General features: G+C 40.0%; 1 long non-coding RNA gene across 1 annotated transcript in view; it reads left to right on the top strand.

Moving 5' to 3' along the window:
• The window catches only part of LOC116567790, a 24,496-nt gene extending 3,825 nt beyond the window's left edge, over positions 1–20,671 (top strand). Inside the window, exons 2-3 of the long non-coding RNA XR_004276333.1 lie at positions 414–504; positions 20,549–20,671. This is a non-coding gene — a long non-coding RNA (uncharacterized LOC116567790). The remainder of the gene's footprint in view (positions 1–413; positions 505–20,548) is intronic.
• The last annotated feature ends 3,204 nt before the right edge of the window (positions 20,672–23,875 follow it).

The following is a 23,875-nucleotide window of genomic DNA, read 5'->3' as shown; positions in this document are numbered from 1 at the left end:
AATTGGCTCACAATCTGCCATCTGCAAGCTGGAGCCCCAGTAAAGCCAGAGTATAATTCTAAAGGCCTGAGAACCCCATTCCCATGGTGTATATCCTAGTCCAAAGCCAGGGGAAGATAGGAGTCCCAGATCAAGCTGACAGCAGGGAAGGGGGTAAATCCTTCCTTCCTTTTTTTTTTTTTCCTTCAGTAGATTGAATGATGCCCGCCCATGTCAGGGAGGGGAATTTACTCTGTTAGTCCACCCATTAAAATACTGCTGTCATTGGGAAACACCCTATATAGATGCAGAAATAATGTTTAATTTGGGCACCCCAATGGCCCAGTCAAGATGACACATAAAATTAACCATCACACAAACTGAATGACTTTTAGGAAACTTATTAATGCTTTGTACTTTTGTATTTTGCTTAGTATTTTTTCACTGAAAATGCAGAGATAACAGCTATTTTGTTATACCATACTGAGGATCCGAATACAGTTTATTCAAAGTGCCTAACATAAGGTAGGAAATTTATTTCTTTTCAATACTTTTTTGTGAAGGGGCATCAATCAATGAAAATAATTTTGTTCAAAAGCAGCACATACTTGGGTAGGAGAAGAATAAATGAAACAAGATGGGACTGGGAGGGAGACAAACCATAAGTGACTCTTAATCTCACAAAACAAACTGAGGGTTGCTGGGGGGAGGGGGTTTGGGAGAAGGGGGTGGGATTATGGACATTGGGGAGGGTATGTGCTTTGGTGAGTGCTGTGACGTGTGTAAACCTGGTGATTCACAGACCTGTACCCCTGGGGATAAAAATGTATGTTTATAAAAAATAAAAAATTAAAAAAAAAAGCAGCACATACTTATTATAGAAAATTTAGGACAAATGCAAAGAAGAAAATAAAAATCCTATAACCTTAACACTATTAATCTTTTAGTGGATAATATTTTCCCATTTATAGCTTCAGTATACATTAGTGTAAATCTTTCAATGATTAGGTTTTATTGTAGTATTTCAATTTTTTTTGTTTAATAGTTATTTATTTATTTTAATTAAAAATTTTTTTCAGTGTTCTAAGATTCATTGTTTATGCACCACACCCAGTGCTCCATGCAATACATGCCCTCCTTAATACCCACCACCAGGCCCTCCTAACCCTCCACCCTACTCCCCTCCAAAACCCTTAGTTTGTTTCTCAGAATCCACCGTCTCTCATAATTCATCTCCCCCTCTGATCTCCCCCAACTCAATTCTCCTCTCCTTCACCCAATGTCCTCTTTGTTGTTCCTTATGCTCTACAAGTGAAACCATATGATAATTGACTCTTTCTGTTTGACTTGTTTCACTCAGCATAATCTCCTCCAGTCCCGTCCATGTTGATTCAAAAGTTGAGTATTCATCCTTTCTGATGGAGGCATAATACCCCATTGTATATATGGACCATATCTTCTTTATCCATTCATCTCTTGAAAGGCATCTAGGCTCTTCCCACAGTTTGGCGACTGTGGCCATTGCTGCTATGAACATTGGGGTACAGATGGCCCTTCTTTGGGGTAAATACCCAGTAGTGCAATTGCAGAGTCATAGGGTAGCTCTATTTTTAATTTCTTAAGGAATCTCCACACTGTTTTCCAAAGTGACTGCACCAACTTGCATTCCCACCAACAGTGTAAGAGGGTTCCCCTTTCTCCACATCCTTTCCAACACTTGTTGTTTACCGTCTTGTTAATTTTGGCCAACTGGTGTAAGGTGGTATCTTAATATCATTTTGATTTGAATCTCCCTGATAGCTGATGATGATGAACATTTTTTCATGTGTCTATTAGCCATTTGTATGTCTTTTTTTATATGTCTTTTTTGTCTGTTCATGTCTTCTGTCCATTTTTTGATGTGATCATCTGTTTTGTGTGTGTTGAGTTTTTTATAGATCTTGGATATCAGCCCTTTGTCTGTGGTGTCATTTGCGAATATCTTCTCCCATTCTTTGGGTTGCCTTTTTGTTTTCCTGTTTCCTTTGCTGTGCAGAAGCTTTTGATCTTGATGAAGTCCCAAAAGTTCATTTTTGCTTTTGTTTCTTTTGCCTTTGGAGACAAACTTCTTGAAAGAAGTTGCTGTGGCCAATGTTGAAGAGGTTACTGCCCATGTTCTCCTCTAGGATTTTGATAGATTCCTGCCTCACATTGAAGTCTTTTATCAATTTCAAGTTTATCTTTGTGTGCGGTGTAAGAGAATGGTCAAATTTCATTCTTCTATACATAAGTGTCCAATTTTCCCAGCACCATTTATTGAAGAGACTGTCTTTTTTCCACCATATATTTTTTCCTGCTCTGTTGAAGATTATTTGACCATAGAGTTGTGGGTCCATATCTGGGGTCTATACTCTTCTACTGGTCCATGTGTCTGTTTTTGTGCCAGTGCCATGCTGTCTTGGTGATCACAGCTTTGTAGGAAAGCTTAAAATCAGGCAGTGTGATGCCCAGTTTTGTTTTTCTTTTCTAACATATCCTTAACAATTTGGGGTCTCTTCTGGTTCCATACAGATTTTAGGATTGTTTGCTCCAGCACTTTGAAAAATGCCGATGGAATTTTGTTTGGGGTGGCATTGGAAGTATAGATTGCTCTAGGCAGTATAGACTAAAACAATGTTTATTCTTCCAATCATGAGCATAGAATGCTTTTCCATCTTTTTGTGTCTTCTTTTCAATTTTAATGATTGCACAGCATTTTATTGTTTGGGTATACTATAATTTATTAATCATTTATTGTGTGTATATATGTTTTGCTACTACCGACATCCTTGTATATGCATTTTTGTGCATATGCATAGTTATTTACTTGGGGTAAACTCCTATAAATAGAATCACTGGGTCAAAAAATTGTGCATCTTTTAAAGATATTGATAGGACTTGCTTAATTGTCTTGACAAATGCTGCATCAATAGATACTCTCAACAGGAATGTATGGCAGTGACAATTTTTCTTTACTCTTTCCATCTCTGGGATACAAAAGTGACATATTATCTGACTTTGCATTTAAAAGCTTGTTAGTGAGTTTAAAATTTGTTTATTGATCTTTTATATTGCTTCCCCCCCTTTTTTGAATTGCTTTTGTGTGTCCCTACAAATTAAAAAAAATAGTTTTTTAAAGAGTAATTTTACATTTTTAGCAAAATTGAGTGAAAGCTATTGAGATTTCCCATATTTCTGCCCTTACACATATATAGTCTCCCTGATTATCAGCATGCACAACAGAGTGGCGCATTTTTTATAACTGATGAACCTACATTGACATATCATTATCATCCAAAATCCGTAGTTTGATCTAGGGTTCACTCTTCGTTTGAATGTTCTATGGGCTTGGACATATGTATAATGACATTTATTATGTTATAATCATTATAATATCATACAGAGTATTTTCATTGCCCTAAAAATCCCTTGTGTTCTACCTATTTATCCTTCTCTTCCTCCTGACCTCTAGCAACCACTGATATTTTACTATCTCCATAGAGCTGACTTTTTTCAGAATGTCATATAATTAGAATCAAACTATATGTCGCCTTTTTGGATTGACTTCTTTCACTTGGTAATATGTGTTTAAGGTTCCTTCATATCTTTTCATGGCTTCATAGATCATTTCTTTTTAGAACTGAATAACGTTCTGTTGTCTGGATGGATGTACCACAGTTTATCCATTCACCTACTGAAGGGCATCTTGGTTGCTTCCAAGTTTTGGCAATTATAAATAAAGCTGCTGTAAACATCTGTGTGTAGGTTTCTGTGTGGAAATAAGTTTTCAGCTTCTTATGGTAAATACTAAGGAGCATAATTGCCTGATTGTATGGTAAGAATATGTTTAGTTTTGTAAGAAACTAAAGACAGTTTTGCCAAACTGTCTTTTATAATGGCTGTACCATTTTGCATTTCCACCAGCTGTGTATCAGAGTTGTTGTTTTCCACATCCTTACCAGCATTTGGTGATGTCAGCATTAGAGATTTTGGCCATACTAATAGGTATCAAATCATACCTCGTTGTGGTTTGAATTTGCGTTTTCCTGATGTCATGTGATGTGGAGCATCCATCATATGCTTATTTGCCATCTGTATATCTTCTTTGGTGAGGTGTCTGTTAAGACCTTTGACCCACTTTTTAATCAACTTATTGTTAACTGTTAAGAGATATTTTTTAGACAGATGAATGTCCTTTATCAAATTTTTTTGCTGATAATCTCTCCCAGTTTGTGGATTGTCTTCTAATTTTCCTGATGTTGCCTTTTGTAGAGCAGAAGTTTTTAATTTCAATGAAGTCCAGTTTATTTTTTTCATTCATGGATCATACTTTTAGAGTTATATCTAAAAAGTCACCACAATATCCAAGGTGAGCTCCTTGAGGGCAAGGGCTGTGTTCTCTGTACTCTACAACTCTGAAACCCCAGTACAAGAACAATGCCTGGCACACAATCGGTGTTCCAAAACTGTTCATTAAATCAACAGAAACAATGTTCTCATATGGCAGGTCCAAGAGTACAGTTTATAAAATGTTTTAGGAGCAGTATGGATTAAGCGAACATTTGTGAGCTGATCTGAGAATCAGACCTTCAGGAGCAACATGTTTCTGGAGGAAAGAATGCTGGGATGTTCACATTTATTTTCAGCACTAAAACAATAGTTTTGCTCCCAAATTCTGAAGGATCCATTGTACTCTTCTGAGATTGGCACAATTCCTCTTAGACTCAGTGGAAATCATATGCCCATGGGAGAGAATCTGGCTGTAGTTGAATAGAAGATGTTGGAGCAATACTAATAAATTTCAGAGTGAATATAGTTTGCATGTGCAATAGCTTATTCCCATAATTCAGAGTTTCCTGAGTGACTGAGAAGCTCCAAAGGTAGAGCACATCCCACGATCATTTCCACACAGTGCTGAGCTATTACTAAACTCTGACCCGTTAAATGTCTCATTCAACACCCGGAGAGTTTGTGAAGCAATGCTATTCAATTTGCTGTATCATTTCACAATATTAATTGTGATTCCTAATAAGGGGGGATACTGAGAATGTGTAGTTGGCTCACAGTCTAATGAAGAACACCCTTAATTTTCTTTCCTCTTGAGTGTGAATTTTTCAGCACTGATGCAGCACTAGTGGGCTCAATTTAATCAAAGTTTTCCAGAATCTTTCTTGCTGAGGAGTGAATCACTGCATTTTCTGATGAATTATGCGAGGAACATACGTGCATTTTCAAGTTTGTAGCGTGCAATGTGGTATGTTGTAAGACAGTCATGTGAAATTTTTCAGAAGTAGTTTGGTTTCTTTTCTAGCTCTTTATAATCTGTCTTCAACATATATTTTGAATCTCATTTCTTGTTCTCACTTTTGCACTTTACACATCACTGGCATAGTGTTTGGCATGCCCCTGAAGGCATCATACACAGTGGCTGCCTCAAAATTATATAGAAGAGGCCTAGGGTAGACAATCTCGTTGGAATAAGGGACTAAATCTTTACTTTGGAGTTTCATTTATATACCAGGTCCACTGCTCATATGTGGGAGAATATGATCTTTGGCCTGAGCTGTCATAATCTTTTGTTAAGATGTTGCAATAACCTCATAACTGATCCCCCTACTTACACCTTTGCTTTTACAGTCTATCTCCAATATATCTTTTGAGCAACATACCTGGCCTCTTATTCTCACACAGTAGACCAAGTGGTCTTGTGAACACAGAAGTTAGATCTTGTCATTCCTCTGATAGAATCTTCTAATATCTTCCCATTTTCACTCCAAATAAAAGCCAAACTCCTTACAATGGCCAGAAATGTCCTACGCTACCAGGACTCCTGTACCTTCTCGGTCCTTTACTTCTCTTGCTTATCGTGGCCTCCTGGCTGTTCTTTGAGCAGGCCCGTATGTTCATGGCTTTTTTCATGGGCTTTCTTATTGTCTCTACTACATGTTGTCTGGACACCCACATGATGCCTCTCCCCCTTTATCATTTGCTTCAACACCTTATTCATCTCACTTGCCCTCTCTACTCCCTTTGACATTGCTTATTTCTCCCCACTTCTAGAAACTATTCTCTTGGATCATGGACACTACATCCTTCTGGAATTACTCATACCTGTTGATCATTCATTTTTGGTCTCTTTCATGGGCTGCTCCTCCGTTGTCTCCCCTTTCACTGTCAGGTGTTCACTTCCAGTCCCCGGTAGTTCTTGTCACCTGTTATTTTCTTGAGCAATATTATCCTCTCTGAGGTTTTTATTTTTAAAATGTTCTTATTTTGGGGCGCCTGGGTGGCTCAGTGGATTAAGCCGCTGCCTTCGGCTCAGGTCATGATCTCAGTGTCCTGGGATCGAGCCCCGCATTGGGCTCTTTGCTCAGCGGGAGCCTGCCTCTCTCTCTCTCTCTGCCTGACTCTCCGCCTACTTGTGATTTCTCTCTCTGTTAAATAAATAAATAAAATCTTTAAAAAAAAATGTTCTTATTTTGATTCCAGGTAGTTTAACGTACAGTGTTTAATTAGTTACAATATAGCGATTCAACAATTCTATACATGACTCAGTGCTCATCCTGATAAGTGCACTCTTAATCCCCTTCACCTATTTCACCCATCCTCCACCCACCTCCCCTCTGATAACCATCAGTTTGTTCTCCATAGTTAAGGATTTGTTTCTAACTTTTTTTTTTTTTAAAGATTTTATTTGTTTATTTGACAGACAGAGATCACAAGAGATAGCAGAGAGAGAGAAGCAAGCAGGCTCCCCACGGAGCAGAGAGCCTGATGTGGGGCTTGATCCTAGGACCCTGGGATCTCCATCCGAGCTGAAGGCAGAGGCTTTAACCCACTGAGCCAGGTGCCCCTCTAATGTTTTTAATTACTGATTTTATGCTCATAACTTTACAGTCTCTTTCTTGAGCCTAGCTCTCTCCCTTGAGATTCAGATGCACAGGTCTTGCTATCGGCTGAGCATTTCCATCTAGAGGTTTATGGGTACCTCAAAATCAGCATGTTTAAAAGGAATTTATCTTCTTTGCTCAGTGGGCTCTTCTGTCTGTGTTTCCTATCTCAGTAGGTGGTATCATCTAGGTAGCCGGTTAAAAGTTATCTTGAGTCCTCTCTCCCCTTCCCTCCTCACAGCCAAATATCAAATTCTGCTGACTGTATCTCTCAAATAGTTCTTAGATTTTTTTCCTCCATTTTTAAACTTCTTACCTATAATGGATTCAATAGTGGTCCCAAAAAATATATGTTCAAATCCAAATCCCTGGAACTTTTGAATGTTACCTTGTATGGAAAAAGAGTGTTTGCATATGTAATTAAATAAAGGATCTTGCAATGATATCATCCTGATTATCTGGGTGGACTCCAGATCCAATGACAAATGTTCTAATAAGAGAAAGGCAGGAGGAGAATCGTGACAGAAGAGGAGAAGACATGGACACATGGAGGAGAAGACAATATAAAACTGAAGACAGGGGGCACCTGTGAGGCTTAGTTGGTAAAGCATCTGTCTTCGGCTCAGGTCATGATCCTGTGGTCCTGGAATCAAGCCCAACATTGAGCTCTGTGTTTAGTGGGGAGCCTGCTTCTCCCTCTGCCTGCAGCTCCCCCTGCTTGTGCTCTCCCTTTCTGTTCAATAATAAATAAAATCTTAAAAAAAAAAAAAAAGAAAGTAAAGGTAGCAGATTGGAAGCATGTGGCCATAAGTCAAAGTCAAGAAATGATGATGACCACAAAAAGCAGGAAGAGGCAATGAAAGATTTTGGATTTACAGTTTCCAGAAATAGGAGACTGTGGAAGAATATATTTCTGTTGTTTTTAGCCACCCAGTTTGTCGAAAATTATTGTGGCTGCCACAGGAAATTGATACGCTACCTTTGCCAGTTTAGATCTTTGTAGTCTGTCTTGGATTAGTCTGATAGCTTCCTCACAGTCTCTCAGCCTCTGGTCTTAGCCCTCCTCAGTTGTACTGTTTACTGTGCAGCCAGAGTACTTACACTCAAGGCTTGATTTGGCCTTGTCCTTTTCATGTTTCCATCTGTCTCATTCCCCTGCACCTGTCACAGACTCCTGCATAACTTTAATGCTTATTCAGTCTGCACTGCTGTGCCCCATTATTATTTTTTTTTATTTCATTGGTCCTGTAGGCCCTCACACTTGGATCAATCCAGCCAACAAGTGTGTCTACTTAGTCTACATTAGACTATTGGAAAAATTCATATAATTGTGTAGATTTTTGCTGTTCCATTTTTGTGGTCTCCAGTCTCAGACTGGTTTTCCAAAACTGTTTGATAATCTGGTCAGCTCCCTCGCTTGATGGTTTTCAGTGAGTCTTCTAAAACTTCATCATTGCCCTCAAATATCTTCTGTTTTGTTTGTTTTGTTCCTGCCCCACCCCTAGTTCCCCCCTCCAACTAATGGATAAGCTTACCTTGCCTTTCATGAGAGAAACTTCATGGTTCTCATGATAATATCGCTCAGTTTCCTGTCCCATCCCCATCAATTTTCATAACATTATCTCAGCTTTCCTCCAGTTTCTGAGAAAGACATCTCCTCACTCTTGTGCTGGTGATTTTTTCTATTCTTAAAAAAACAAAACAAAGCAACAAACCATATCCAGGACTCAATTTATTATTTCCCCTTTGATGATATTTTTAGCTCTTTCTATGGGCTACTTCTCTAATACTGGTAAACATGCAGACATCTTTCTTGTTTTAAACAAACCAAGCCCTCAACACTTTAAAAATTATGTGACCTGCCTTGATAAAGTAAGAAAAAATTTATAGGTATAAACTGAGCTCTCTTAAAAAATAATGGGGTGCCTGGGTGGCTCAGTTGTTAAGTGTCTGCCTTCGGCTCAGGTCATGATACCAGGATTCTGGGATCAAGCCCTGCATCTCCTGCTCAGCGGGAAGCCTGCTTCTCCCTCTCCCACTCCCTGTGCTTGTGTTCTCTCTCTTGTTGTGTCTCTCTCTGTCAAATAAATAAATAAAATCTTAAAAAAAAAAGACCCTCAGTGAAGGCTTTGAAAAGAGCTCTGAACTTTTGTTTTTGTTTTTGTTCCATTTTATCCAAAGAGGAAAAGAGACAAATTAAAGAAATAGGTTAAGTGTCTGCCCATGTTACCAGCTATTTGCTGATAATAACATTTCTTCTTTTGTGACTGGAAGGAAGGGCAAATTACTTTGCTTTCATCAACAATTCCCACTCTTGCAGTTCTGATATACTCAGTGCTGGGCCCTACTAGCACTGTCTGCTACTATCTACTAACGAGCTTGTACCTGCCTCATGGGTAGTGGGAGTGGGGATGAGTCCTGCAAGGAGAAGATGCCCCGGCAGAAACTTAAAAAGAAGAAGTAGGAATTTTCCACACAGTGGCAGGGAGGCAGGAAAGTCAGGGTGAGACAGTCAGAGAAGGAGCTGTGGATGATGGAAGCAGAGGTTGGGGTAAAAAGGTGGAAAAAACAACGAGCCAAAGAAAGAGGGTAGCCTCTGGAGGCTGTAGATTATCCTCCAAAGGATCCTGAAGGAACATACTCCTGCTGATACTTTAATTTTAGCCCCAAGTGACCCTTTTTCAGTCTTCTCCTGAACTGTAAGATAATACTTTTATGATGTTTTTAAGCCACTAAGTTTGCGGTAATTTGTTTAATTTGTTGGTTTTTTTTTATTATTTGTTTAATTTGTTAAAGCAGCAATAGGAAACCAAAATGCTGGGCACAGAACACAGTCAGAACACAGTATGAATTTCCTTTTTTAACCTAGAACTTAGTGACAAGTTGTTTTAGACCGTATCCAGGGAGTGCTCTCATTTTAAGAGGCTATGACAGGCTCACCAAAACAGCAGAGGGCTTATTCACCCCGAAGCCACCATGACTGACTCATTGTCTTATGGACTTTCCCTTGGACCCTTCTCTTCCCACCTTCTTTACTTCCCTTCGTGTTCTCTGGTTACCATGTTACCCAACTACTTGTCCTGACCTGCACCCAGGCTTATGAGCTACTTTCTTGCTAGGACTTAGTTAATAAGCCCTAGACTTCTCAGCTTCTCCACTCGGTTTATTTATTTATTTATTTATTTATTTATTTATTTAGAGGAGTTTATTTATTTATTTTACACATACACACACACACACACACAGAGAGACAGCAAGAGAGGGAACACAAGCAGGGGTAGTGGGAGAGGGAGGAGCAGGCTCCCTGCTGAGCAGGGAACCCGATGCGATGCGGGGCTGGACCACATCATAACCTGAGCTGAAGGCAAATGAAATGACTGAGCCACCAGGTGCCCCTTCCACTTGGTTTAAATGTAAGCACATATTGGTCCTTTCTGACTTCATGCTCCTTGCCAGTCTGAGAAGATAACTGGCTTTATGCATAAAGGTCCTCAACCCCGAGAACCCTATTGGGATCAACCAATCCAATCACCAGTTTAGGCAGCATTCAGATGCACACATTCGTTTCAATATACAGTTGCACCTGAGCATTTGACTGTGTTTGCTCATCTGTTTATTCATTTGTTAAACAGTAATTTGTTGAACAGCTACTCTGTGCCAAAGATTTGGATAGAAACTAGAGATATATAGATAAGTTATGGTCTGTATCATTAAGGAGTTCATTAGTCTAATGTGGAAGACAAACGTAGAGATAATTAATAAATAATGTCATAAGGGCAGAGTTGGAAATATGCATAGGCTATCACTGATCTCAGAGGAGAGAAGCTTTTCTGGGGTAGTGGGAGTGGGGATGAGTCCTGCAAGGCGGAGATGCCTCGGCAGAAACTTAAAAAGAAGAAGTAGGAATTTTCCATACAGTGACAAGAAGGTGTACATGGAGGAGGATGTGAATAGAGAACACATAGTGATAGGCGTTCAGAATAAAAACGGACAAATTAAGCAAAAGCACAGGGAATTAAGGGAGTGTGCAAAGAATAACAAGCAGTTGAATCTAATTGGAATATTGAGTAGAAAAAGGTTGAAGTGTTGGCAGGGGCCAGACCTTGGAGGACCTTGTGTGTTCTGGACTGAGCTCAACCCTAGTATCTGGCTGGCTGTCATTGGAATGCATCCAAGTCATCAACATGTTCAAAAAAAAAAAAAAAAGCAGCAAGCAAGAAGGCAAAGATGCTTGATACAGGTGGATTCATTGAAGGGATCAACTTTGTTGCTTCCACAAAATGGATCTCAGATATTGGACTTTTCTAAATCTTCTCCAGAAGGCTCAAACCATGAATAGTCCCATTGCAATGTTGTGATGCTCAAGAAAAACACTATTGCAATAACTTAATACTTTTCTACCCACATTTAGATGGCTCTTGAATGATTCAGAAGGAAACTTTGAATGGGATATGGTTAGAAGCAGCTTGGGAAGTTCCCTTAGAAAGGTTAAGTAATATGAGAAGAGCTGTCCATAGATAACTAAAGAATGGGCATTGGAAGGTTCCTTTCCTTAATTCCTTCACTGACTCCCATCAACTTCCTGCCCCTGACACCCACTGCTTTCCAAGAAAACCTCTTAATCCTTAGGTAATTTGGGCTGAAGATACTTCTAATTCCTGAACAGCACTAGATTATCTGCGGAACTTCCCAGATGCTAAATGACAGGCATATTATTTAGGTCTTTTAATTCCAGGAGGCAGGGTAGTATAGCTGAAAGGGCATAAAATGTGAAGTCAGCCTTATCACTGAATATTTACCTACATTATAGCAGGCTGTTAGGTGCTCAGAAAAGAAGGATAAGCCCTGTGCCTGATTTCTGGAAGCTGACAGTGAAATGGAGGAGACCTATAACTTTAATAACAATGTGGTAATGAAATGATAGGGCTCACAGGATACTGTAGAGCAAGAGATGAGACATTTAGCCAAGACCAGAGCGAGGGTTCACAGAAAGATAAGCCCTGAGCTGGGACTTGAAGTTTGGGAAGAAATTAACTGGGAAAAGAAAGAGAGGTTAGGGCACATTTTATTTCCCTCTTTTCTAATCTGTGTTTCATTTCTTTTGTGTCTTACCACAGAGTCTCTTTATGGTCTGTACACAGCAGGTTTGTGGTCCGATAGCGTCACTGTTTACATATCTTCATTAAGTTCTTGTTTGATTGGAATGAAAAGATCGTTTATTTCTGGATTAGATGACCTAAATCAGCAGTTTACTCAGGGTTTCCTAATGGATAACATTCAAAGCAGAATACATTTATTTACAAGGGCCTTGTCCTTTGAGGTGATACTCAAGCAGCCCATTAGCTTTGTTTGATGTCTCATTAGTACACAGGCAGTTGTTTGGGGATGCAGTATGGGTAGTGCGGAGAACCACAGATGTGGCCTATTTATGGACAGTCTGACTGTTAGAGAATGAATGGTCTGCTGGCCTCACTCGGTTCCTAGAGAATCACAACCTCTCTCATTTCCCCTTTTCCCCACACCACACCTCTGCCCCCAGAGTGGTCTCTCTTCTTCTTTTGATTGTTATTCGTGAACTTAATAATGTCTTTGAGAATCTGATGAAAACCAAGACTCTTTATTTAAGAAGATGCATGAGATCAGACAAAAGCAATTAAAGAGTGCCGAGATTTTCCCCACCACCTCCCTGCCTCACAAATAGAATCTTCAGTGTGAGGGAAGCGACTTTTTTCTCTCCCTCCAAAGATTTCTTCTTGCAGAATAGAAACTAAGTTGTTCTATGTGATAAAGTTCCTAGAGAGAAGGAGAAAAAGAGATGGGTAGAGAGGAAAATGCTTTAGGCAGTGGAGGGTTGGTGCTGGAGGAGTAGTTTTTCTTGGGTTTTTGAGGAGAGAGATTCTAGAATAACTGCAGAAAAGAAGTAAAATGGGCAGGAGAGCAAAAGGCATTATCTTTAAGTGCTTTTACACATTGCGAGTTTGAGTGCCTTTGAGTAGTAAGAGTAAAATATAGAATTTCTTATTTTTATTTATTTTTGCCATTACACTCTGCTTCTGGCTGTAACAGGGCTTTGAGAGAAAATCGCATTGTGGGTATCTAGGCCTCTTCACATGATTCTGTAAGTACAACATGAAGGAAATTGTGGATCACCCACCACCCAAGCCTAGTTGTAGATATCCAGGTTAAGAATGTCTGCTGTGGTGTTTGGATTACTGAATTAATCTGCTAATTCATCTTCCTATCACCATTTTTCTTCTCCCATATTTTCTGTATTATAGTCACATGGGTGTGGTGCATAAACAATGAATCTTGGAACACTGAAAAAAAAGATGTAAATTGGATTATATAATTTTCTTGCTTATATCATTTTAATGGCTTACTTATTTGCATAAGTTTCATGGCCTGAATTGTGTTCCCTCCAAATTCGCATGTTGAAGTCCTAACCCCCAGGACCACAGAATGTGACTGTATTTGGAGATAGAGTCTTAAAGAAGTAATTAATTAAAATGATGTCATTATGGACTAGTCCAATATGACTGGTACCATTATTGGGAGAGGAGATTAGGTCCAGAAGAAAGACACATAAAGAAACCAGGAGAAGGTGGTCATCTGCAAGCCAAGGAGAGGGCCTCTGAAGAGCCTTGCTGACAACCTTGCAGACACCTTGATCTTGGACTTCTAGCCTCTCGAATTGTGAGACAGTAAATTTCTGTTGTTTAAGCCACCCAGTCCTAGCAAACTTATGTAATAAGTAAGATCCAAACTTTTTTTTTTTTAAAGATTTTATTTATTTATTTGACGGACAGAGATCACAAGTAGACAGAGAGGCAGGCGGAGAAGCAGGCAGAGAGAGGGCAAAGTAGGCTCCCCATGGAGCAGAGAGCCGGATGTGGGGCTTGATCCCAGGACCCTGGGATCATGACCTGGGCCAAAGGCAGAGGCTTTAACCCTGAGCCACCCAGGTACCCCAAGATCCAAACATTTTATAATATCTTACAAAGTTCCGTGTAAAATTTGATTCTGCGTAATTTCCTCTTCCTTTTTAAACTCTAACCATTATGGTCTTCTGATGACAGGACTTTAAAAAGTGATTTAATCTTCATGCTCATTGTTCCTTGTGTCTAAAGTCATTGTCCCCTCAGTACCTCCGCCCTCACCCCTCTGTGTAGCTAGCTCATTTTTATCCTTTATCTCTCAGTTTGTTACCTCTGACGGTCTCTAGCCCTCTGTCCCATTTATGTATGTATGTTCATTTGTATTTTTACCGTAGTTCTTTGTTTTCTCCGTAATAGTTTAACATAGCTTGCGATTATTTTATTTTGTTTATCTCACTAGCATGTTAACCCCATGGGGGCAGGACATCATTTGGTCTTTCTCATCCTCTTTTACTCCAGACCAAATGCTAACAGTTGGCTCCATTTCTAAGTCTAATGGACACTCCTACTGCTCACCTTACTTGACCACTCAGCAACATCTATCAGAGTAGGCGCTCTCCTTCTGGCCAAACTCTCTTCCTTGACTTCTGCTGGATCCATGCTTGCTTCCAACTCTGTGGCCACTCCTCGACCTCTTTTTCTCCTTTCTCCTCATCTTCTTCTGGCTTGTAGCAGTTTTTTAAGACTTGATCCTAGATTCTCCCTTATTGTTAACTCTCTCTAGTTTTTCCAAAATGCAAATGAATTGCTGCCCATGTTAATATCTATAGTCCAGATTTTGTTGACATTTAAGATACTGGAAACACTTAAACTTCAACATACCCAAGTCATAATTTATAATCCTCTTTCCAAAGACCGTTTCTCTTGCAGATTTTGTTGCATTGGAGACTGCACCACCATCCAACCAGCTGTGGAAATTATTTTTCTCCTGTTTCCAGTCTGTGATTAAAATCCTTTTGATGTTGCTGCCTAAATATCCCTAAAGGGTTCCCACATATCTCTTTATCCCTGCTACTCTTGCCAGGTCCAAGCTACTGACCTCTTTCCTGCACTGTTACTGTAATATTCCCCTCCTGGTCTCCTGGTATTAACTCCTGTTTGTGTCCTTTCTATTCTCCAATGCTGCTACTAATATTTGAAACATATTTCAAAAACACAGATCTAAACATTTTTCTATGTAAAACCTTTCAAATTCTCTTTGCTCTTAGGATAACAACTAAAAACAATTCTCTCATTGCTCTTAGAATAACAACTAAAAACATCAACATGGCCTTCAGTTCCACCATGTCTGTTTCATTCTGAGTCTCTTCCGTCATTCATCTCCCTTTTGGTCACAACTGTTTTCATTTGGTTCCTGATATGGCTCATGCTCCTTCTTTCCTCAGGGCCTTTCTACTCATTGCTCTCATTCCCCTGCCCACCCCACCTCATACCACTTCACTTAGATTACTTCAACTTGTTCTTCAGATCTTTGCTCATCAGGCCCACTTCCTAAATTTACTTTCAATGCACTGAATGAAGGTTGTAGTGATATTTGAGGGATTATAGAAGGTACCTGTACAGGTTAGGCTAAGGGTAGAAAATTATGCAGCAACAAATAACCTCAAATCTCAGTGGCTTAACAGAACAAAATTGTATTTTTTCCGTCATGCCACATTTTCAGCACAGACTACCAGAGGGAGCTCTGCTTTCCATAGTCACTTAAGAACTCAGACTGATGAAAGCTCCATTGATTTATGTTCCATGATCCCTGTGTCAGAGAGAAAATAATGTGTTATGACACTTAAAATTTTAGCCTAGGAATGTTACCTGTCTCTTCTATTCATATTTCATTGGCCAAAGCAGGTCATATGGGTATACCTAATTTCAAAGGAGATAGAGAATATAATCCCACCACATACTTAGAAAGAGAAGAGCTGGAAATAGTTTATGAACAACACTGTAACAACTTTCATAGCAACCTTCCAGGTTAGAAAGAAGCTTCTGTGAGTCAAGGAGATTTTCTTTCTTTCTTTCTTTCTTTCTTTCTTTCTTTCTTTCTTTCTTTCTTTCTTTCTTTCTTTCTTTCTTTTTCACTGAACTCTGGGCAGCCTGTCTAGACTCTAAGTTCTATAAGAGCAGGGGCAATGTTTTGGCCCTTTTTATATTCCTAGTGTGGAGTGTCTGTCATGTAGTAGATGTTACTAAACATTTATTGGCTGAGTGAGCAAATGAATAAATAAGAGCATTTAGTGATGGCTGGTTTTATTTAATTTTTCAGAGATATGCAGACTGAGGTAATTTTTCCAAGAACATACCAAAGTCTAAATAATTTGTGTGTTCTTTTCATTTGGAATGAAGAAGCCAGTGATCAAGTGTCTGGTCCTCTTCTACTCTTTTCATTGTATGCTTTGAATCAGACATTTTGGAAGGAGAGGATATTATCCAGAATTCCTGCCACCTTTATTTTCTGCTTTATTTATGGATTTTTTTTTTACTTTATACATGTCAAAGATATTTTAAATTGTTCACTATTATTTACTATTTGATTAAAAACATTTTCAAACATCACTTTGCCTCTTTCTGATTGATAAGATTTGAACTGATTCCTTTTCCAGAAGAATGGCTTCCATTTGAATTGGAAATGTAATCCAGATTCAAAAACAAAGAAGTTAAAATAAACATTTTTTTCTGGTTCCAGAAATCAGCGTTAAAAGAAGGAAAAATGAGAAACACAAATGTTTCTGAAATCTTACTGAACCGTATTTATTGTTGTTACTAAATGGGCTTTCCTTAGCTATTTTCAAGTTGAAACCATCAAAAACAGGGTGAATGGCCAGATAGAAGGAGATGGTGGAGATCTAAACACTTCGCCAGCAAGTTCTTTCCTGGCATAGAGCCTAAATGGGGCCAGCATGTTGGAGCCTCCTAACCTTCATTTCCTTCATAAAACACTTTTGTATTCTTTGGTAAATATGTTCAAGAAAGGGAATCTAGCCCTTGAGTCACATGTTAACCTGCTGTCTCATGGCACCTGTGGGTTGGTCAGTTTGTCAGCTGTCTTAGGTTAACTGAAAGACAGAAGTCCTAATGGCTACTGACTGGACTGGTAATTAGTGACACCCTCCCTTCCCCCCACCCAATTTGGTCTCATTTCATTACTTAATTCCAGTGAGGTATTGGTAGCTTTGCTGCTAGGTGGTTACTGCACTTAAGTAAATCTTAAAGCTCAGCAGAAAACAGTCTGATTAAGATAAAGAGGATAAGTATCTTGTTCTTTTATTTGTCTTGCTCTAAAAGACCACAGTTAAGAAATTATAAAATAGGTTCTTTGGAAATAGGCTGATCTCCTAAATGGAACTACTGCTGGGCAATTCAGTGCAATAAGAAAATCCAGTAGAGCTGTCATTCTAGATGTCCCATTTGTCCTCAGGATAAAAAGTTTGTTTGTTAGTTTTTGACTTGGGAATATACTTAAATTTTGCTCCTCACAGCACAAGCTGACTATAACATTACTATTATATGGGCTATTAGTGTTACATGGTACATATATCCTGTTGGTAGGGGATAGAATTCTTTTAGTTCCTGGCATTTACCTGGTATTAGGGGTATTTGGTTAGACCAGTAATAAGCTCATATGTCCTTGTATGATAATAAGCTGCCTTCTTGTTTGCCTTTCCCATCTGATTGGGAGAGCTTTGAGGGCAAGAATGTATCTTCTGTGTTTTTCAACTGATTTTATTTATTTATTTTTATTTATTTTTTTAGTTGTTGAAAGAATACATTTTATTTTTTAAAATTTATTTTATTTAAACTCAGTTAATTAACATACAGTGTGTTAGTTTCAGAGGTAGAATTCAGTGATTCATCATTGGCACCCAGTGCTCTTTACATCACGGGCCCTCCTTAACGTCCTTTACCTAGTGACCCCCTGTCTATTCCCTCCCCTCCAACAACCCTCAGTTTGTTTCCTATGATTAAGAATCTCTTATGATTTGTCTCCCCGGATTTCATCTTGTTTTATTTCTCCCTTCCTTCCCTATGATCTTCTGCTTTGGTTCTTAAATTCCACATATGAGTTAAATCATGTGATTGTCTTTCTCTGAGTGACTTATTTTGCTTAGCATAATGCCCTCTAGTTTCATCCACATTGTTGCAAATGGTAAGATTTCATTTTTTTGAGGGCTGAGTAGAATTCTGTTGTATGTACGTACACCACATCTTCTTTGTCCTTTCACCTGTCGATGGCCTAGGCACCCCAGTGTGTATAGTAGCAATGTCCGAGATAACCAAACTGTGAAAGAGCCCAGATGTCCATCAACAAAGTTCAATTGATTTTAAATTGTAACTTGAAATGCTTCATGCAGCTGGAACTGTTGTTGAGTAACCATGATGCCAGGGGTTTGGGGATTGACCTTAGCTGCAAGAGGCCTTTTCCCTGGCCTGTGGGCCCCACCCCTCATCACATACTGCGTAACTGGGCCTTGGGTCATTGACACCTTGGCTTCTAGGCTTCTCTCAGATGTGCTGGGGGTTTCTTGGACTGCACTGTCGTTTTCATGATCGTTGTAACCCCCTCCCTCCCTGACTACTCCTAATCTCCTGTGGGAACTGAATATATGCTTGATGAAAGAGCAACGGAGGGTGTGTGCGGACGCCTCAAATAGTTCTTGGGCTGCCATTTCAAATTTCCTGTCAGTACAGTCTGTCCTTGGGGATTTAGGCACTATCTAAGAAGACCTAAATAAAAGTCTCTTACCTGAGAAAGATACCAGTGTCATTCATATCAGCAGAGGTCAAAATGATACAACCTGGGGCAGAAATAATTTGATGGGAGAGGGGTAGGTGGGGCATCAGAAGGACCTACGCAAGGGCCCTTCCTCAGGCTGCCGGGCTGAATGGGGTCTCTGGGTGAGAGAAGGGGGAAAGGAATGGGCTGTGGTGGGGTCTCCGGGTGAGCAGGGAGCGGTATAAGGAGATGCCGAGCCCTGGAGAAGTACAGATACTGTTGAACGAGGGAGCATTGAAAATGAGGGGAGGGGTTGCCAAAGACCCACCAGTGCTTTAAGGTTTTGCATCAGGAGCCCTGATTTATTCTGCCCACAGCAAAGGTTGTGTCTAAGGAGCTCACGAGTGCAGTGAAAATGAACTCATCAGATGCAGGGTCACTTGGTGGCCTGTGAGAGCCCTGATTGTCTAACTTTCTCCTCATCCTAGGAATGCTTATAAAGCAGGGTCAAGGTCATTTTGGAAATAATGAATTAAACGAAAAAACAAAACAGAAAATACCCCTACTAGCTAATTGTTAGCTTACTGGGCACTCGTAAACTAAACCTTGTTTGTTTACTGAATGTGGAGAAGAATTTAAAAATAATAATGAGTTTGCACATAGCATTTTCTAGTTTATAAAGCACCTTCATGTTCTGAATCTTTTCAGTATTCCAGTGAAGTAGGGAGGTCTGTTGGTATCCCCCATTTACAGATAGGGACGCTGAGGCTTGGGGAAGTTGCTTAATTTGCACTTGTTTACGTGGCTCCCAAGTGGCAGACGTTAAGACCAGAGCCCAGGCCCTCCTGATCCGAGATCTGTGTGTTCTTCTGTGCCAACCTGTCCCCAACCACATTTCTCAGGCGAGCAGCTCAGGCTTAATTGTCCAAGGCCTTTTCTTGCCTGGCTGTCCCAAACTAAACACTTCTAGGATTACTTCTTGAATTCAATTTTGACCTTGGTGAAGGGTGTTGTTTTAAGTCAAGGTTGTGAAGATTTAAAGTGATAGTACGTAAATTATGGCTTTTATTTCTCAAATCTGGTGTCCGTCAGGGTTTACCTGACTGTAGCTGAGGTTATGATATTTACACAAGTGTTTTTGTGTGGGGACAGAAGCAGATGATAGTGCTGAGAGATGTTTATCCAGCTTGCAGAAATTCAAAGCCCTGTTGTTGTCTTGAGCATGTTGTGCTCCTTTGGTCCCTGTATTCTCAGAAAGAGAAGTTACTTAGGGACGTATATGGCGCCCTTGGGCTGAAACTTGACTGTTTCCAGCGGGCCCTTCAGGGGCCTCCACCAATCATGTGGGTGGCCCTCACCACTGCCTCAATAGAAGGTCAGCTTTGCTTACTTCAAGTAATTATCATTATTAATTTACTAATAAGGGTGTCGCTTATTAAGTGCTTTCTCTGTGCCAAGCACAGTGCTAAAACCATTTATACATGACCTCCAATATTGAAAACCATTATATAAAGTAGGCATCGTGATCTGCATTTTATTGGTGATGAAATCAGAGAGGTTAACTTATATAGGTCCTAGAATTAAGTCAGCTTAAACTTGGCCAGTTTCACTCTTGTATCTGAAATGTTAATATGGGCGATTCTATAACAAGTTAAAAAAGATACAGAACTTTATTAATTCTTGTACACCACAGTGGATAAATTAAAGACCTCTCCTCGTGATTGTGCCTAACTGTGGGAACTCTCTGAGCTTGTTTTCATTCCTCAGGCCTGCTACTCTGGGGTGGTTGGGGGTGTGTGGCTGTACCTGGGGTCTTTTCTTCGGTGGGGGCAAGCTGTGCAACTCTGACCTTACATGGGTCTTTTTGAGCACCCCATTTTAGATTGGTTGAACTTTTCACTTCCTGTATCACTTCTGGATCAATAAATTAAAAGGGTTTGTGTGTCTTTGAAAAGGTAGGTTTCTTTTCTCTTTGTGTTTTTCTTCTTCTTCTTCTCCTTATTCTTTTTTTTTTTTAGGAGAGAGAGAAAATCTGAAGCATGCTCCATGACCATCATAGAGCCGGACACAGAACCCAATCCCACAACCCCGAGATCACGACCTGAACCAGAATGGAGTTGGACGCTTAACTGACTCAGCTACCCAGGTACCTCGAAGAGGTAGTTTTAGACCCAGAGGATTTATTTACCTTAGAGAATGTCTGTCAGGGAGGCATATTGGCTCTTGAAATAAGCCTCTTAGAGTTGTTTGCAGTAAGTGCTAGCCTGCTCTCCTGTATGAGTAATTTCTCTCGGGAAGTGACTTGAGTCCTTGGAAACATCTGGCTCGATAAGCACACCATCTGCACAGCTGGGTTTAGGGAAAGTTGTGCTGGCGAGCAGCTGTGGTGGAGTGAGCTTGGGCGCCAACTGTGACCTTGGCAAATTCATCCAGTTTATTAGTGCCTCCATTTCCTTAATTTGGATTCCAATATGTAACATGAGTTTCAGCTGCGTGGGTGATGGACCACGAATCCTCTAGTGCTCTGGAATGATCCTGAAAAAACAGCTCTGTAAAATATCTTGCTTTCCGAACACTACAGCGTGAGTGTCGTCGTTGGTCAGTACTTTTGTTGGAGTAGTTTTCTTTTTCTGGCGGAGAGAACGGGAGAGCTTCAGTTTCTCCTCTTGCAGGTGGCAATGAGCCTGACTTCCCTCTTGTCTCTCTTGAAAAAACTACTAAAAATGACCCCAACATCAAACAGTCATATGTAGCAGATGCATCCCGCTGTTTGGGGGTAATGTAGCAGGTGTGTGGGGTTGCTACATCTCACTGGAGAGAAGGAAACAGCTGAGAAGGAAGGATTCGCCATCATTCTCTTCAGAGTCTCCGACCACTGCCCCTCCCCCCCCCCGTGTCCCCTCAGGGGACACCCACCAGCAGCTCCTCAGCTCAGGCCTTTCTCTTGCCCAGCATCTTCCTCCTTTATCCCACGTCCCAGTAGCCCAAATCGCTGTCTCCCCTGTCAATTTATGGTAAAGGCCATTTGACCTCTTCTTTGTTTAAATCCCTCTCTTCTGCCCCGGGTGAGGACGATGGACTTACCTTTAATAACCAGGCAAGTTCATTAAGGTATTTTCCCAGAGGAGAATAAGTCTAGTGTGTGGAAGAGGTTTCCTTCCTTGCTTCTTTCCTTCCCTCCTCTCTTCTTCTCTCCTTTCTTTGGGTTGTTATTGGCTTTTCGTAGCAATTGGTTTATTCTATGAATTTATTCACCTTGGTCTCCCTAAGGCAGCAGGCAGCTTGATTATTCCGATCACAGATTAGATTTGTGTTTCCTTTCCTTAAAACTTTTCACAGTCCGGAGTCAGATTCAAAGCTCCCATGGTGGCCTTTGGGACCCAGAGTTTTGCTGTTCCTGGTTCCCTCACTGACTTCTGACCAGCCATGGCCCCTCCCTCACTGTGCTCTGGCCAAGGTGGCTTGCTGCGTCCAGCCAAACTCCGTGGCATCCTGGGATCCAGAGCTTCCCCTCACTTCTTTCAGGACTCTGATTAAAGGTTTTAGGATTAGGGAGGTCTTCCGTGACTGCTTTGTGAAATTGCACCCTCCACTGTTCCTTTACCACAAAATATTGTTATTTAATTATTTCTATTACATATATATTTAAATTATATAATTTATATTACGAATATATATATATATATATTTGTTGTTGCTGTTGTTTCCCTGCACTTGAATGAAAGTTGGAAGAGTAGAGTTTTGTTAAATTTTTTTCTGACTTAGTGCTCTTTCCACATTTCTTATAACAGGGACTTGCATGTAGTTGTCCTTGATACATATTTTTTGAATGAATGAATGAGTTGAATGAATGAATGAATGAACAAATGTGTTTAGCAGACAGCTGTTTCTTGAACACCTACATGTGTCAGAGCCTATGATCTCTATCTTAGCAGATTATATTGTGAGAACTAGTTATGCAAAGATCCTTCCTTAAATGCAGTGTTCCTCAAATGTAAAACATTGTTACTTATGTTCCCCATCTCCTTTCATTTTTTCTCTCACGGTTAGGTACCCAGGAGGCCTATGGTTCTATATCAGGAATGGGTAGACTTTTGCTTTAAAGGGCCAGACGGTAAATATTTTAGGTTTCGTGGGCCATACTGTTTCTGTCTTGACCACTCCGCTTGGCAGTTGCCCCAGGAAAGTGGCCATAAGCAGTAGGTAAAGAACGAATGTGACTGTCTTCCCACAAAACTTCGACCCAGAGTTTGCTAACCCTGCTTGGAAATTTCACAGATTTCTTTCACAAATCAACCCCAAATTTGTTAGTGCATATTTGTTAGTACCTTTCCTACAGTAACTGATATTTTAGGGAATTTTGAAGAAGAAGGTTTCACTGAACAGGAACCATTGGCTGGTAGTGGAATTTAAGGAATCAGCATAATCTCAAACCAAGATCAAGTGGTGGTGGGGAGGAAACTTTCCCAATCAACCTCACACTTTAGTTCTTACGCTTGAGAAAGTCCTACCCTGTTCCTCAGTAGTCAGTCTCAGGAGACTGAAAACAGAAGATGAATGGGGGCATTGGCCAAATCATTCTGACTTTGCCCAAGTTCAAAGTGATGTGGAAAACAAGCATTCTTTCATGATCAGATTTTAACATATTCAGTAGGGATGATCTGTGCCCTCAAACAGTTAAAGGGCTTCCTTTGCCAGGATTATAGTACATTTTGTAGGAAGTGTATCTCTAAATATCAGGCTGGATTACCACCCTGGTGCTGGGCAGCTCTCTCTCAGGCTCAAGTTCCAAATTGTCTGTTTTATGGTTTATTTTTCATGGTTTTATTTGCCAGGAAAGGCGATCTTTGGTGAGCATGCTTGACAACACTGCTGAATTTCTGGATCCGCAGCCTGGCTTCAACCTTTCTAGCCATAGGAGAGATTGTATTAATTTAAATGTTAGGTTACAGGCAAATCAGTGGGTTCCATATGTTCCCTGTCTTGTGCCATTTTTGTTAATTTGAAACATACTGCTGTTTGGCAGGGCCAGAGCAGATGTTTGGCAACTGAGTAGTTATGTGTATATGTGTAGTGTTTAAAAAAAAAAAAAAAAAAAACACCAAAAAACAAAAAATTAGGGAAAAAGATCTGATGAGTCAAAGTATTTCACAAAACTGAATTTCCACGTATAGATTACAGAGAAAATGTGCTTCATTAGTAAGATGCTATTGTATTCTGGTAACCAAAATTAAAAACATATTTAGGAAATGTTCCATTGCTTTTCCAGGATTGTAAGTTCTGTATGGGCTACGTGTTGCTATTTTTTTTTTAAAAAGCTTTTAGAGTTTATTCTTCTTTTTTTT

Source organism: Mustela erminea, chromosome 10 (genome assembly GCF_009829155.1).
Source record: "Mustela erminea isolate mMusErm1 chromosome 10, mMusErm1.Pri, whole genome shotgun sequence".
Lineage (NCBI taxonomy): Eukaryota > Metazoa > Chordata > Mammalia > Carnivora > Mustelidae > Mustela > Mustela erminea.
This window is presented reverse-complemented; position numbering and strand designations above follow the sequence as displayed.